The 16,627-nt window shown below is 41.7% G+C and overlaps 1 protein-coding gene across 6 annotated transcripts in view; it reads right to left on the bottom strand.

The window, feature by feature from the left end:
* The window catches only part of LOC131877111 (protein prickle-like), a 92,510-nt gene that overhangs the window by 33,849 nt on the left and 42,034 nt on the right, over window positions 1-16,627 (bottom strand). Inside the window, exon 1 of one of the 6 annotated variants that reach the window (XM_059222695.1) lies at window positions 5,243-5,319. The exons of the other annotated variants lie outside the window; for them this stretch is intronic. The gene's annotated coding sequence lies outside the window, so the exon portion shown is untranslated. Of the gene's footprint in view, window positions 1-5,242; window positions 5,320-16,627 lie in introns of those variants that run through there. 6 annotated transcript variants of the gene reach the window in all.

Below are 16,627 nucleotides of genomic sequence, written 5' to 3' on the forward strand. Positions count from 1 at the left end.
ATCTCCCGCAACAATCATCGTTTCCATAAATCTGCTTTTGGCCACACATTTCCTTCCTCGTTGAATATGTACATGGGTACGGGAATCAATGAGAGCCTCATGAAGAAATGCAAATATATGCGACCAAGGAAGGGGGCCTATCTACTACGTACGTACCGTACGAGAGTACCTGGGCTCCTCCTGATAGCACAGATATCAGGGAATCGTCTCGTATCTTCTCGAAATTGCAAACATGCATCTCAAAGTGGAGCAGCTCTCCTCACCACTCTCAAACCAATCTGCATTTCGTGAGTTGTGGAGTCACTCTCCTCGTTGAATAATGCGGTGGAGAAATCTCTGGACTCGTCGAGTGAAGGACGGATGTACAGTACGTAACCCAGCACCTTCATCCCAACATCCCAACCCTCCACAATATCCACGCTCTTGGCTTCATTTTCATTTCGTCGACTCCTTTTGCGCTCTCTGAATTCAATTGATTCCATTTAAGTGTGAAATTTGATTATTGGGATTGCGAAATGAAACCCAAGAAGTCTTTGGAGCGGACTGAATACCGTGACACTCTCACAACTCAAGAATAGACCGAGCACACTGACCACATCGAACTTGGTCACGACTTCTCATTGGGAAACCAACATCTTTGGTGATGATTTATGCCCATATTTCAAGGCTCTTAACCTGGATTTGGAGGACCCTCGGGAGAAATGATGACAGTTCCGTGAATAAAGCAACTGTCCCCAAAGTGAATGAAGTTGTGGCTTTTGTTCAACCGATGAGCAGAAGTTTGACAAGATTGAGTGGATCTAATTCGACCTCTTTCGGCACTTCATTAACCAATGATTACTCATTCATGAAATGTCTAATCAACAAAACCTTGACTGACTGACGAAAACAGGCTGGAAGCTCCAGAAACCAAAGCTCTACAATGAAAGAGTCCACACCTCTTATTATTTAGAGGCTCTCCACTGACAATGTTCCAATGAAAAGCACAAACCATTCTAGCTGACCCGCACAAATCTCCAACTTCTTCCTTTTACCTAATGACTCGGCTCACTTTACTGTAAGAGCTCTAACAATCAATCGTATGTGGCTCACTCACTGACTTTAGGATCCTCACGATGATGGGACACGGAGACGAATTGCTCGCTTCATCAAGAGCAATGTCTGCTCCAACTTCAACCAGAGAGGTCTCTCGCTCTACTCCCTCATGTAAGTCATCTTGGTGTTTTTCTAGTAACTCACTGACTTCAGTGGCTTGACGTTTGACTACTGACTCCACTGAAAGACGTCAAGTCAAGAATGAACGAACGAACGAACCAACGACAATGGGGATGGGTGAAAAGAAGCTCATCTCGTCGAGGCAGATGCTTCTTCAAAACGAAAATGAGATCTAAAACATGTACTTGAGTTCCCTGAACCAGATCATCATGAAGCGGGTTCCGAGTTGTTTCTGGCTAAAAATACGTCTGTCACGAACCAGCCATCCCGCAGAGGGTAATGTAATGGAAGACGCTTTGATATGATTCGGGGCTCTTTAGGCAGCACACTGACTGGCTTCCATGGCCAGACGTGTAATTTGTAATTTCCAGGGTTAGCACACACATGCACGAGTCTTTGTTTGCCCTCATCCACTTACGAATTCCACCCAAAAATCCAGCAACCAATGGAGAGCCGAGTCTGTCTTGCTATTCTGCATGCATGTCATGGCCAAAAGTGACGGCTCGAGACCAAATTCAACCCAATCTGCTTTTGGACATTTACTCCGTACTTGTTGCACTCATCAGGGCTTGAAATTCGTACGTACGTACGCATACACCGAATTTTGAAATGAGTGAAGACTGGGATCGCGGGATTTTTTAAAGTTTTTGTGAAGGGGGAGACGAAGTAAATTGGGGCTCGCTTGAGCTTAAACTCTCAAATTGAAGAGAATTGTGCATAAAAAGGGCGAGGAATAGCTCCGAATCTCGAAGCCTTGTGCATTTTGCACATTCCTCAAATAGTTCTGCAATCAAGAGAGCCGTTTTAAGCTTAATCAAAGAGCTGCAGAGGGTAGAGGTTATAAAAGAAAGAGAATTGTGGCTATTTTAGGCTCTATTGGGACGAGCACGATAAGGAAAATATATACCGTTACGACGTTGATTGACGATTATCAATGTGTATAAAAAAAAAAAGATTCACATTGTGTAAAGAAATATATCAAGAAATCTTAGTTAGAGTCCGGCATATTTTGCTTTGACCCTTAGCTTTAGAGCAAGATGAAAATTGCTTTCTTGCGGTGGCAAAGGTCTGACCGACAAAAAGAGCCAAATCATTCAGAGGGTGAAGAAAAGTTCGACCGAAAAAAGAATATATCTTTAGTCCGGACGAACCTCGAAAGATAGAGGTCTTTGAATGTGCCTTGAATCCAGATTTAATCAGTCAGTCCTATCAGTAAGACTGTCAAAAGAGAGAATTCGAAACACTATCCACACACATTTTCAAGAGAGATCTGTACCTCGTACGTTGTATGGGGAAACTTGGTTTGGGAATTGGATATCGACCAAATTGTGTTTGAACACGATTTATTGGGCTGGCACCCAAAGATGGGTCTCCTCCACGGGGCAAACCAGAATCTCCTCTTGTCATGCAATGATAAACCAAACCTCTGAAGAAGCATCCCGAAAAATCATACCTCCTCATTCCCAGACGTGGTTGTGGCGTGATTAGTTCCTTCGATATCTCTTATGTCAATCTCTTCTACCACCAGGGTTGCCAGCTTTCATCGCCAATGCTTTCACATTTCCCTTGCTCAAGGTTTCTACCATACAGTAAGTGTGCCATGATTACGGATCTCAAAGCAATGGGAAAAGTGGAACGAAGAATGGAAACATACTATGCACATGGACCTGGATTTTTTCCTACTGTTTTGATAAAAGACATAACAATGCAAAGTGAACAATGCTACATTTTCCTTGAAATTGGTAAAGAATGGAAGTCAAAATGCATATCGAGGAATACAAGCCGAAGATAGATTAAGATGCAAAAATATATGAATCTCATTCCTTTGTAATGACAATGAGATAAGTGTGGGGAAGAATGAAACCAATTGGGCAACCCTGTTCATTCGGAAAGGCGAGGTGCACACCCAAAAAACTTCTTGCATTGCGATAGTAATCGTTTAATTATCGACTCAGCAGGGAAATGAGAAAGGCCACTCCAAGATTTTCCACATGGAAGTGTTGGAACAAGTTTGAAACCTGCTAGTTCATCGAATGATATGAGTTGAACACATACGGGCACCACAACAACAACAAAAACAGCCTCAACAACGAAGATCCTTGGTCTGATGAATTTCTAAATCCCCATTTCGAATGAATCGCCAAACGGCTTTTGGCATACATAATTCATTCCAAAACCCAACACATCGATAGCGCTCGGTCACTCCAACAACTTTAGCTTTAACCATGCAAAATTAAGGCATGCCTAAATTGTCAAGGTTAGTTAAAGGCCACTCTACGATATATCGTCATCTTTCTATAAACCAATGGTTGAAAGTGAGATAAAAACTTGTTATTATCACAAATTAACAAACAAGGAAACGTAGCATGTATATTCGAGCAACTTCCTAGCAAGAGAGAGGCCCCGGGTTCGATTCTCCTCTCAACCTTTCTCCACGAGAAAACTTGTATAAGGTAACCACACCCACAGACGGAGAACCAATCTGATATGGAATATGACACTGCCGATTGGCAAAGCATTGGACGATCGGATGACTGGCTTTGTTAGACGGGCGAGGCTCAACCCTCTGACCCTAGACCCATCAATTTATCTTTTTAAAAAATTGGCACGGTTTCGTGAGTTGAAATCGAAAGATCCGACACGAACTTTCAACAGTTCATGAAACCTAGGCTTTGCATGCACCCATTGGTTTTTTTTCTAGCAAGATTCGTTTGGCGAATTGGTCGCATGAGAAGGGATCTCAAAGTTTCCCGAGTCTGTCTGATCTTCGAGCTGTAATGAGAATTGACCGTACACGGGTTTCAGGTCGCTCATTCCTCATCAGATATCTATCTTCATCTGCAATTTGCAGCGCTCCCTCTCTGAGCTCAACCAAGGAACAACCACCACAGAAGCCGACGTGATCATCCCTTCACCTAAATTTCTCATATCTGATCCTGAAACATCGTGGAAAGTGCCTCTTCTCATCCGCTTGTGGTGCTTGTGGAGCTCCTAAGCTTCGATATTATTGTTATAAAGTGGCTTGATTTGGGGATAGAGGAGTTTCTCCGAGGAATTTACGAGCACGGCTCAATTGCCACTGTATGTGAGTAGCTATCTTTATGTAGACCAGAGGGAGCCTTAGTGGAGATGTGTTTATCACGAAGAATCTCGGTTTAGGAGCTTGTGCTTACCTAAAATGGAAGAGAATAGCTGGGTCTTAATAGATGGTCATTTTTATATCAAAGAAGATGGAGCAGGCCAATCTCACAATGTCTCGGTCCACCATTGATATGTTAATCAAAAATTCATCGAAAACAATCTCGACGACAAGTCTCATCGAAACTAGCCCGAAAGTCACATCAATCATCTGGCTAACCATTCCTCCCAGGATTTAGTAGGTCAATATCAAACACAAAAGCAACCATTTTATGAACCGAGGTGCTTGGTAGACCTCCAAGCTCCGAGAGCAGTTTACAGCCGCAAATTCCCTAGAGTAAGCAATCTTGGAGTTAGCCCATAAAAGGTGCGAATTACTTAGTCAAATTGACGCGAAGGCCCTCGAGCTCTTATCAGGCCAGAAGCCACTTACTTGTCAAATACCTACACAATACTTGATCTCAAAGATGGCAACAAAAGAAGTCCATTGAAGGCGAGAGAAGAGATACCAATGGTTTAGGAGGTGGAAATTAGCTCATCCAACGCCAAGTCCCTTTTGAGCGCCTCTTTTTTAGTAACTCATCATCGGGCAATTCTCAACTAGAGGGCACCACTTGGGCTGTACTTTAACACTTACCACGAGTCCTCTTTGAATTCACTTAGGCTGAAGCGTAGGATGTTAATTACCTCGCTTATAAATTAATCGGCATTAGTGGCATGGCTGGAGGCTCCAAAAACCCAGCCCAAGCTAAACGGAGGCCAAGTTGGACAACGAATAAACCAGATGAAAATACAACAGAAAAGAGCCCTCCCTCAAATCTGGGGCAGTTCCATCCCACACAGGATAATTAACCTGGGATGAAATAGACTCCCATAAAAGTGCCATTACCTGCTATGATTCGGGAAATACCACTCACTCTTAACACCCGTCAATTGACGGTAGGAAACATTTATACCTGAAACATACTTGTTGCCTTCAGGGTGACGGGATGCAGTTTGAGTAGAATAAGCTTCGTTGTTCTAACTTGAAATTGTTCGAGCATATGGAGCTCCTCAAGCATCCATCTCGTTAAAACGAAGCTCAGTTATCATGGCCTGTATACACATAGACACATGCGCCTTATGCAAAGCGAGGACGAGAGAACTCGGCAGGAGTGAGATTACCATCAGGCTTCCTTGTTTTCCCGGATCCATTGTTTCTTTTTTCAATTCATACGCATCATTTGAGACTTGAGAAGAAAAAACTCTGACAGCCATGCCTAGGCCCTTTCAACCATCAACCATTCGAACAAGCACCCAGCTAGCAGCTATGAGCTAGCACACTTGGTGACATATGGCTTAGAAGGCCTTCACGAGCCAAAACCATTTTCGGGTTCAAAGCCAAGCAAGCCCTGTACTTTACGTAGTGTATGCCATGTGTATGTAAGCTAGTGGTATGCATGTACAGTAGATAAGAAAGGTGGAAGGCAGATATTTGTATAGACTTGCAAATCATGCCCGAGGAGAAAATCTCGAGGTTTGTCAACGCTCATGAATAAACATATTTTGATATCAGATGGGCAAATTCAATTTCACACATCTCGAAGGATGCCAGTAATCCAGGGTTCTTGACCCAATTGCGTGAGGCTCTTCAATCGAAACTTGAACCCAACTGGTTCAATATGGGCATGAGTCACGTGTCTGAAACATTCTGCACTAAGGTAGTGCACTGTTTGAGACCCGCAAAGAGATAACTTCAAGCCGGAAAATGAACGAGATTTATGGCAAATGATTTCCAATAAAGTAAAAAGGTGCCGCTATCTAGCTACTGGTAAACCCAGCGTTGCCAATGACAATTACAATGAGAGGTCAACTAGTTAACCCATCAACAGATTTTTTATTAAATATTTTAAGCTAATTTAAAGGTGCCTTTGAAAAGAGATTGTCTTAACTTAAGACTTCATACAGGTAATGAGATGGAGAAGTAGTTCAAAACTTCAATCAAAACCAACAACTGACACGACGCCATGGACCAAGGATGTAGACAAGTCAAGAAATAATGTGATTCCCCCAACTAACACCATGAAAATTGAAATTTGTTTCTTCTTTAACCTTTTTTGTCTTATCAGTGTAGAAATGTGATTATAAGTCTGAGGTTGAATCGTTCGGGAACGACTTTTGTTGATTTGCAAATATGTGCTAATGATCTCCAAACTATTGAGCATTTCATTCTCCCGATAAAAAGGCTAAAGTCAAAATACTATAAAGATTCTAGTTGTTCTCATTGAGAGATAATAATGTGTAAAAAGTCCTTTGATACTATAATCTAGAAATGTCATTGTTTTGTTATGGAGGTACGGAGAACAGGTAGACGAATTTTCCTTCGAATTAAAAAAAAATTTGTATGTTCCAATGTAGGGAAACGAACGACCAAAATAGCATCCCTGAAAAGCCCGGCTTATTTTTAATACGGGGCTCCCTTCGAAGCTCTGAGCATGGGTAGCATGGGGTTTCAATGTCATAAAACAGTAGGAACAAGAGATGTTTTTTAAAAGATAACCCGAATGAGCCGTCCGAATGTCACGTAAACTGTCTCTTCATCTCCCCTCCAATAAAGTCAAGTAGCCAGTCCGAGCTAACGAATGACCGCGGCCATCTTTATGTAACGCCAATACACTAAGTCAGCTATTGTGAATGCACTTGTCTGAAGATCCTTTCATGGAAAAGACTGCACAATGGGAGCAGACCTTTAAAAACAATGCGTTGTTCAACTTCTCACTAGGAATAGACGAACTTGGAAATTTGTTGTAAATCCGTCTTTTGCGCTTTGCTCAGGAAACTGTTGAAAACAAAGGACACGAGCTCAGTGGGGGAGCCCATTATTTAGAAATATGTTCCGCTCCAAATTAAGTAGCCTGACGGACTCCAGGTCTCTTTGCAGACAAGGATCTCCTCTTAGCTTGGGAATTCGTTCTGGGACTCATAACTTAGAATTACTGCGGAGCCATTCGCCACATGCAAAGTAGGACATGATGTTTGTAGGTCTTGAATTGTGCAAGAACAAGGCACGCATTCATGTTCAGATGAGGATTAATAACTTTATCCTACAAGAACCTGCACAAGATTAATCATTTAAGATTTCCACGATAGAGCGTTGTTGAAAAGAGAGTGAAAAGTTCTACTCGTGAGCGCTCCTCTTAAAAGTTTGAGCTTCAGCATTTCATGCTAGATGGCGTTGCAAGCCTTTCCTTTGACAAGAAAACTACGGTGTCGGAACGTAACGCCACCTTGCGAATAAAAGCTGAACTAATTGTACCAATTCGCCGCATCGCGATTAATTTTTTCCCCATTGTTGAGGAACAAAAATCAACAGAACTCAGCATCCTACTATTGGTTTTCAATCAGACCTTGACGAGACCAATTCATCTTTCAAGATTTCTAACCAAGCTAATCATTTTTCTGCGGTTAAAGTTAATTATTTTAAACACTGATTTCTAAGAGACAGATTTTTGCGACCACAAATGATCAAAAATGCTAATGGCTTCATTTCTACTGAAACCGCGCTCCCCGCACTGATGCAATCTTTATCCTTAAAGTGTGCAACCATTTCGAACATTTGTGGAATCAGATGTTCATACTTTCAATAGCACAGAGTGAGGAAACGTGGAAAATGCAACACAATTCTTTCGTTTTTTTTTCAGTTAATTTTTCAATCACAGCAAAAAAAACCTAAACAATATAAAGGCTTGAAGGCCTTGCGCAACAAAAAAAACCATATTTTCGTTCTTTTTTTGGTCAATTTCGGGACTCCCTTTTCAAATTGAGACGGGAATATCAGCAGCTGCCATTCATGACATGCTCTTGTCTGTTTCTCCAATCCTCGAATACAAATGAAACACCTCAACGAAATAGCGTCGAATAATGGTTTCGAATTTCGATTTTAGCCTAACCTTTGGCCTTTAGACATTGAGAACGAAAAGCAAATAATTACCAAAAAGGGAGGAGACGACATTGCATTGAAACTGATTACATCCCATCTCGTGTAATGACTGGATATTAGAATGATACATCTCTCTTTGAAAATAGGAATCCCACCATAGTGAATATCCCATCCGAACATGACCTTGAACCCTCTGGTGTAGCGTGAACCAGTAATCGATGCGATCTTCATTAAACTTCTTGGCACAGGCCCTTGTACTGTTTCCCATCTATATTCATTCATCTATCCATGGCAAGGTGACAAATCGCAGAAGATCGAGTTCAGCCAAATGCATAATTGGATTGGCTCATGCCATCCATCAAGTTCGCGAACCTCAAACAAGGTCAGGAACTCCTTAAGTGGGTTATGTAACCCAAGAAGGGGTCACATTAATCAACTGGTATATTTGGTCAATGTTTTTTCCCCTCTCTTTTCAGCGCTCTCTGGCGGTTCTTCTTGCCCTTTCAAAAAGGTTCTAATTGTCCAGCAATCCTCCCACGCTAACGTGACTGGCTACAAATTTTTGGCGGTTCAAGCTCAAGCTGTGCTAGCTCGAACATTTCGGGATGGCTTTAATTTATCTCGAGAACGGTTTTAAAACCCCACCCACCCCTTCAAAACATAAAGGGCTGTGGCCAAACTCAATCCTTCGATTGATTCTCGTATGCAGGCGACAGCCTTGAAACGTGAATAACATGAACTCTTTCAATGAAGATCGGAGACGGAATTAGACGCCATTAGGGCGGATGGCATGATGACCAATGCCATAGATTGAAGATACCTTGCGGATGGCAAATTTGGTCAGAGAGAGGAAAGTCTCAAGTGCGGCGGCGCATTTGTTACTCTGAGCACTTAGATCAGGAATGCAATTGAAGTCATAGAGACGCTAGAACTAGCAGCAAGTTCGATTTAAAGGTACTTGTTGTACTAACATAGATGAAGGGCAATTTTAAATTCACATTTCCTATCAATGATTCGCTCCCCTAAATTGAGATTTTGTGTTGATTTTGATAAAGACCGATATATTCAATATATTCAGGAGCTAAAAAAACCAGTTTTCATTACCTTGTTCATCTGGGAATCTCGTTGTCTAAGTGTATCAATGTATCGAAAATATGGAATATGGCTTAAAGGCTAGATCAGGGTTTTTGAAGAGCCGTTTACAATATTGTTTTATTTGAATAAAGTTGAAGAATATACCTGTATCAAAATTGAGATGAAATTGCTGTCAAATCATGCTACAACTCTCTATGCACTCTCAATTTATAACCCTGTCCTCCATTGTCACACATCAAGACTTAATAAATTGTTAACGCATCGATGCTCAATTTTATTTTGATTGCCTCTTCCTGTCAAATTTGGTTCATAGAGTCTTTTGATTTAATTTGAACGTGCCGCACTTTTTGACGCCTGGATATTCTAAACCAATAAAATTCAAGAACGTAATGCTTCGCTGCCATCAGCGAAACATTAATTCTATAAGACGTGGAAGAATAGAAATTTGAGTATCGCAACCTCGTGAGCAAACTGATTGCAATTCATGTGATACGAGGTTGTCAAAAAATGCTGTAAAGGGCAGAACTTTATACAAATTCATGGCTCACACTTTAAACATGAAGATAATAATGTTATTTAATTGCCTAATAGCTCCTATGAGAGCAAAATGTAAGGCATGTTATTTAATTGCCTAATAGCTCCTATGAGAGCAAAATGTAAGGCATATTTTTGAGTTGAGTGCAAATATGCCATCTTGGTTTGATTTACAGGCAAGTTATTTTCACTTTTATATGTTGTGCGTAATATGGAATTTGTTTTGATATACCTTCAACAACTGTGAATCTACAACGCATTTGCTTTTTGTGTCTTTTAAGCTGATTTGGAAGGCACTTGGCCTTAGTTAACACTTTTGTGATGCTAAAACATATGGTGAGAATTGCTTTGGAATAGATGCATTCTGTTTATTATCATATGGATCGATATCCTTGGCATGGTCACAGTCAAGAGCATTGAAATAATGTTACAGTTCTTAAAGGGGTCTGAATGGTAAGTGGGACTTCTATGACTATCACTCTGTGAATCAAACCATAATGGGGGTGATCTTTCAAGTTGCAGATTTGATGAGCGTTTGTTATCCCAAAACCAAAATGGGAGTAGTTTAGTTGCATCGCCTCCAAGTTCGGCGATGCTCCTTCACTACACTCCCAAGATTGACGAACCCGACACAACCAACAGTTATCATTAAGCACTCAACGCCAAACCCATTCACCTAACGTCAAAATATGCTATTCTTGCAAGTTCTTGGGTCTCCCAAATACTCCAAATATGGTGCTTCATTCGATCAAAATTTCATGTTTTGGTCTTATATGGAGAAAACACCACTTCTATTCCAGTTAAATCCTTTGAAAGAGCTGCTTACTGGAGCTGATAGAAGGAGTAAATAATTGCACTCAAGGCACGATGCAGGATATGAGAATTGACGGCTTGGAGCCACATGATTGAAGTTGATTTGGTTTTTTTCGACCCTGTCAGAATTTTGAATGAGGCGAATCAGAATTTAATCCTCCCACATTAAGTTTGAAGAAGGACTCTAGTGAAGTGAGTGAATGGAGTTCATTCCGAAATCCCTTGGAGAGAAAGAGGATGAAGGTTGGTAATCAATGGCTCAATCTTGAGCTAAAAGTGAATGATTGACTGAATAAATGAGCCATTTCCATGTCCAAGAAGTGAAACTTCCCGGGAAATGAGAGGGGGATCGAATATACATACGCGGCACATACGAGGTTGAGATGAGATTTGGTGCAGGATTTTGAGATTTATCAAGTACGTTGTGTGTGTGTGTGTGTGTTTACTGTACATACTTAATGGTACACACAAGAGATTGGAGTTTCGAACGAAAATTGCACAATTTCATCATGAACTGTGTACACTTGAAAGATCTCTAGAGTGTTCAGCGTTTAATTAAAAACAAAGATGTTTTAGTCATGAAAGACCAAGGAGATCGAGGCGAGATCTAGAGACCCTTGGCTGCATTGTATTGGATGCCAAAATGAGCCCGTTTTTGGCACCTTTGCAAAACAAGGGAAGCTGATTTCTTTCCAAGCAATTTGGGAGAGGAGAATCAGAGCTCGACAAAGTCTTCCATTTAAGGCGGAAATGAGAGTCAGTTCGCAAAATTTGTGTGCCATTCATTTCCCCTGGAGAGATCTTAATCTGGGAGTGTTTCAATTTGGAAACGAACCCACTTTTGTTTCGAACGCAGCGAAGGAAAAAAGGGTGCCCAGATTCGGCACCGAGCCTCAACCCTAAATTTATGAATTACGCACGTGGGACAGCGAATTTGGACTTCCTCACTTTTTGGGCAGGTCTCTTGATATCAAAGGCAAATCCAAGTATGGTCGTCAAGATATTGCCAAAAATATGCATGCCCATTGAGCCACGCGATTGGCGTTGGCTCATGTGGGATCATCGTCGCCAGCACAAAAGCCATCCGTCAACAATGCTCAAGTCAGGTACGAGGCATAAATCTTGCTGGGTAATACGGTAATGGCAGACGGACGGCGTGTTTTGAAACATTATTGGCCATTCTCAGGCTTCCTCTGTGGATGAGAAGGGAAAAAGGCATCATTTGACCTTTTCCGTCTGTCTGTCTGTGAGTCGCTAATCTTTGGGCGAATTCATTTTTTTTCCTTTAAGCCACCTTCTCCGTCATGTTAAGTCAAGACAAGAAAGACCACGGATACGCTCATTTCCCGTGCGCCGCCTGGCGGCAAAAAGGGGAATAATGAAAGGCGTTCTGAGGCATCCAATCAAATATGCCACTCCAAAGGTGGTGTTATTGATTCAAAATTCCAGCTCAAGGTTTGGCGATTGACCCTGGCTAAATGGCGACCAGATGCACAGGCTAGGGAATATATGCATTTGGAGCTATCGCCGTATCTTTGAAGGTGGTTTTTATGGGGTAAAACAACAGCAAATTGCTTTGCCGACTTGAAAGGATCAAAGGGGGATTCTTCTTCATTTTCCCCTTCTTCTACGTTCTGCAATGGGTTTTTGTGTATGATGTGTGATGTACCCTTCACCTTGAAAACCAACTCATGTGTTTTCAAATTGATGTACACACACAAGGTGCTCATTTCTTTTCTTCCTTTGAGCATGTTTACTCCACAGATTTCTTCTCTCCTGTCAGATTGTTTGCTTAGAAACTTGAGATGATATGTCCGTAGAAAATGTGTACTAACACATATTCCCCACCATGCATCTGGCTTTGTTGAGATATCTGTGCTTCCATGGCTTTGAAGGGAAGTGCATGCTTTAAAGATGAGCCAAAGAGATACGAGGGTGGATCTCACATGACCCAAACATTAACTCTGGCTTGGGAATGACTTAGAGCAACACTTATTGGACACAAAATCTAAGTTATGGAGATCAGACGATGCAATAAATATGCGTACCCCACGTGGGTCGACCTTTCGCTCAACAGGGCAAGTATAATCTGCGCCTCCAAGTGATTTTTCCACCGGTCTCCATCTTGAGATGGATTCAAAGAAAAGAGCATCAATATTAGCCGACCTTCATCAGGAACACAACTTGACAAATAGGGGATTATTAACTAAAAGTGAGTGAATGGGGCTTCTTTTCAAAGACTCGGAGAAGAGCCCTCAAGCCTTTTCTCAAGGATATTACGGTTGACATTCAATGGCAAAGAAACATCACAAGTTTTTTTCGGTCTTGCACCACTGTGTACATGGTACTTGGCCGAGCGACACAGCTTAGTAATGTACAATGTACATCATTCAATTAGCATCCAGCGCACAAAAAATCCTCAATCTCTTTTCATCCTCAAGTTCATTTGAGTCGTGAAGGCTCGTTGTTCGTTCTTCACGTTTTGTTAATTCCCCAACACGCAATAGCGTGCGTCAGAATTTGCGTAGCCCCATCCGCAAAAGTAGTATATACATACTGTACATACAACCAGTACGCATGCCCAGGACCGGCATCGCAAGTTCGCCACTATCATCAACAGCATCAGCATCAGCAACGTTCTCCTGCTCCTCCCTTCACTTGCTGGTAAGCACACTTCCAACAAGGGTGTCTTCAAAAACTTCCACGCCACTGGGTCACATCAAGATCCCCATTAAGTTCCTGGGGACATTCGTTTCTTGAGGATAAGAGGCCCAATAGAAAAGACATCTCCTCGGGGGAAAGGACTCATTTTTCATACCTTTATGATCGTGGAAAATGGTGGCCCAAATTGCAGTCATATGGAGCAACAAGCATGAGGCTAATCGCTTAATTACTTGAGGAATATGACTCAAATTGGTCCTTTTTCGGAATCAAACCTTACGATCTCGGGAAAAGAACTCAAAAATATAGCTAATCGTGATGACGTAGGACCTCTTGGCAATCATCTCCTACTTTCAAATTCAAGACCCGCTATTCAAAATATTTGGTTCACATACTATGATAATTGTGGAAAACATTTTGGTGACTAAGTAAAAATCCAAATAAAGGGTACCATTGTCTCTTTTAATTTCAGCTGAATTCTTGAAATTTTATTTCTTTTAAAGTGTACTTCCCGTATCCTTCTACTTCATTAAAAACTTAAATCAGAGTGGCAATAAATTTATACAAAATGGACTTACTAAGCTTTTGCCATCTGGAAATCTTCTGAGACGTTACGAGTCTTATTCTTAAACAAACCACTCCACTTTTAACATATTGTTTCAAGAATACATTTCAACACTGACTTGGTTCTTCAGATCTCTTTTTTACCAGTGCGAAACGTATCCCCTGATCTCACAATATCGTTGAGACGTTCACTCGTTGTTGGAGTGGGTGGGTGGACACGAGGTGTGATTTATTGGCTGACAGGTTCCCCTCCTGCCCATTCCACCATAAAAATTGATTCACCCATTGGCATTCGACGAGTTGTGTCTCGAAATCCGTATTGTCCAAATTCCTAGCAATGCACCCCCCCTTCCGCCAAAAGAACGGAAATTGAGATTCTCCGAGAATATCGTGGCTATTTCTCCGAATGCATTGTGAATATCAATGAGTCGGACAATTCCTCACAGTGAGTATTTTCAGCTTAGTAAAGTCTGCTGAGTGAGCGAAGGCCTTTTGAAATTTGATTCACGGACAGCGACGTCCGCCAACTCAGGAATCAATTTCATACTTGGAGGAGAAATAATCACCTTGTAAAACCACATCTACAAACGAAACAGTTCTTGAGATGAAGTCACGAGCAGACAGATCATGAGACTCTCTTTTTGAACGAAAAGACCTCTGCTCTATGGAGAGCCCCTGTCAAAGGCGCTTTAAATCTTCAGTCTGAGGAGCCAAGACAAATATGGAAGCGATCTTTTAGCAAGAGCTTCCAAATTGGACTCAGTGTTGCTCATAACTGTGTTCAAATCCCAGTTTTTGAAAGTCATCTAATCTCCAATTATCCATTCTGGAAGAGCCAACTCCACCAAAGCAACTAATGAGGCTTCCAAATCAGTCTCGCTATTTGAATCCTCCACTCTCTGAGCACTTGCAAACCCAAATCAAAGACAAAGATGAAACATCTCTTTTTACCTACCCTCATCTGATCTGAGGAGCTAGGGACCTATTTGAAGAATAGTTGGCAAGTCGCAAATCACAACCCCTATCAAATCAAAGACCAACTTCCCTACTATTATGTGAACAAAAAGTAAATTGAAACCAACCTCAAGCTCAAGAGACTTGTAGCATGAACTTGAGGATATCCTAGAGAGTGCTTGATGCGAGACAAAAAGAAGATGAATAATGGGTTGATTGTGTTTTTTGCTGGGGCATCTTCATCTCCAATATCAATCCTTCAACCCAGGGGTGCCAGACCGAGCCAACGGAAAATACCTCAATAACTGCCATTCATAGATATATTCATGTGCTACCAACGGTAAATGGCTTCCCAATCATTTTTCAGAGACCACTGCGCAACCCATTGGTTCAAATGTAATATGTAATGAACGGACTATTAGAAAGAAGCCCCTGCGTGAGAGGAAATGGCTCAGCCCAGTGCATCCGACAGCAACCCTGAAGTGAGAAAAATGGCTGACAATGTGATGATTGTGTGGCACTGTGTGTGTTTGCATATGGATTCGCCTTTGTTCAAGAGTCGATGACAGCTGCATAATAATGTTGGAGGTGCGATAGATACACTCCTGAATTATGGAGAAGATGGCACTCCAACCCGTTTATGCATACTTTGGCCAGAACTGAGAGAAGGCAGCCCTGGATTCGTGTTAGTTTATAACTAGGCTAAGAGTGTTACCACACCTTCTTGTGGCGATGGTTTGGCATTTGACACCAATCCGATTTCTTAGGAAGCGCTTTGTGCGTTCAATCGACCCCTGAGTAATGTTGGGGGTAATCAATGTATTGCACTCCTACCGAAAGCTAAACCCTTATACGACTATCGGAGGAGCTTCTGTGCCTGTGCTCAATGGAAAGAAGAATATCCCGGATGAAGAGGATAATCCCGGTAATGGCGTCAATATATTCCCTTTCACATAGTAAAATCTGACAATAATTGGCCAAACTTCGGCTCCTGCGAAGGAACAAAATAACTAGCGGACTTGACCTTCCCTCGTGGCTCATTGTGGTTTTATAGCTGAAAATTATGGGCCTCTTTCCACTTTTGAGCGGCTCCAAGATGGATTTACCAGAATGTGTGATATATCTGCCAAGAAAGGGTAATTAAATTAACCTGTTTTGTAGACAAAACTTGCCAATTGAAGTAGGGCCGAGGTCTTGGCAAAAGACCTTCACTTCTTTATAATGGGTAGATTGCTGCCAACAAGCGGGAAAAAAGCCACGATTCAACTGCATCAGAATTGCACCAATTACGGGATGTGGGTAAATGCATTGTCTCTGCGACGGTAGAAGACAAAACCAACAAATCCTTAACGAATGAGCATTTCATCCCTCACGACTTAATTCCCCGATTTCTAGTCATTTTGTACGATTGCAACTTTTTCAGAATAAGAGAAACTCCAATCTCAACCACAGTGTGTTTGTTTATCTCTTACGTAGTAAGAGATGCTGGTTTCCATACACATATTTAGAGGATCTCTTTCCGAATTCCAGCTGATGCAAGTTGTTGCAGAACAATAGTGTTGTTCATACGCGTACACTGGAATTGAAGCTTGGAAACACTACAAGAAGATTAGAAAGATGACTTCTTGCTTCACCATGACGAAGTCGTGTTTGTCCTCAGGGCTGCCATTATAGCAGAGGGAGGCGGGAGCGACGGGAGGCCCCCAATGCATGCACCGGATCTTTATGGGAAAT

This window comes from Tigriopus californicus, chromosome 2 (genome assembly GCF_007210705.1).
Source record: "Tigriopus californicus strain San Diego chromosome 2, Tcal_SD_v2.1, whole genome shotgun sequence".
Classification (NCBI taxonomy): domain Eukaryota; kingdom Metazoa; phylum Arthropoda; class Copepoda; order Harpacticoida; family Harpacticidae; genus Tigriopus; species Tigriopus californicus.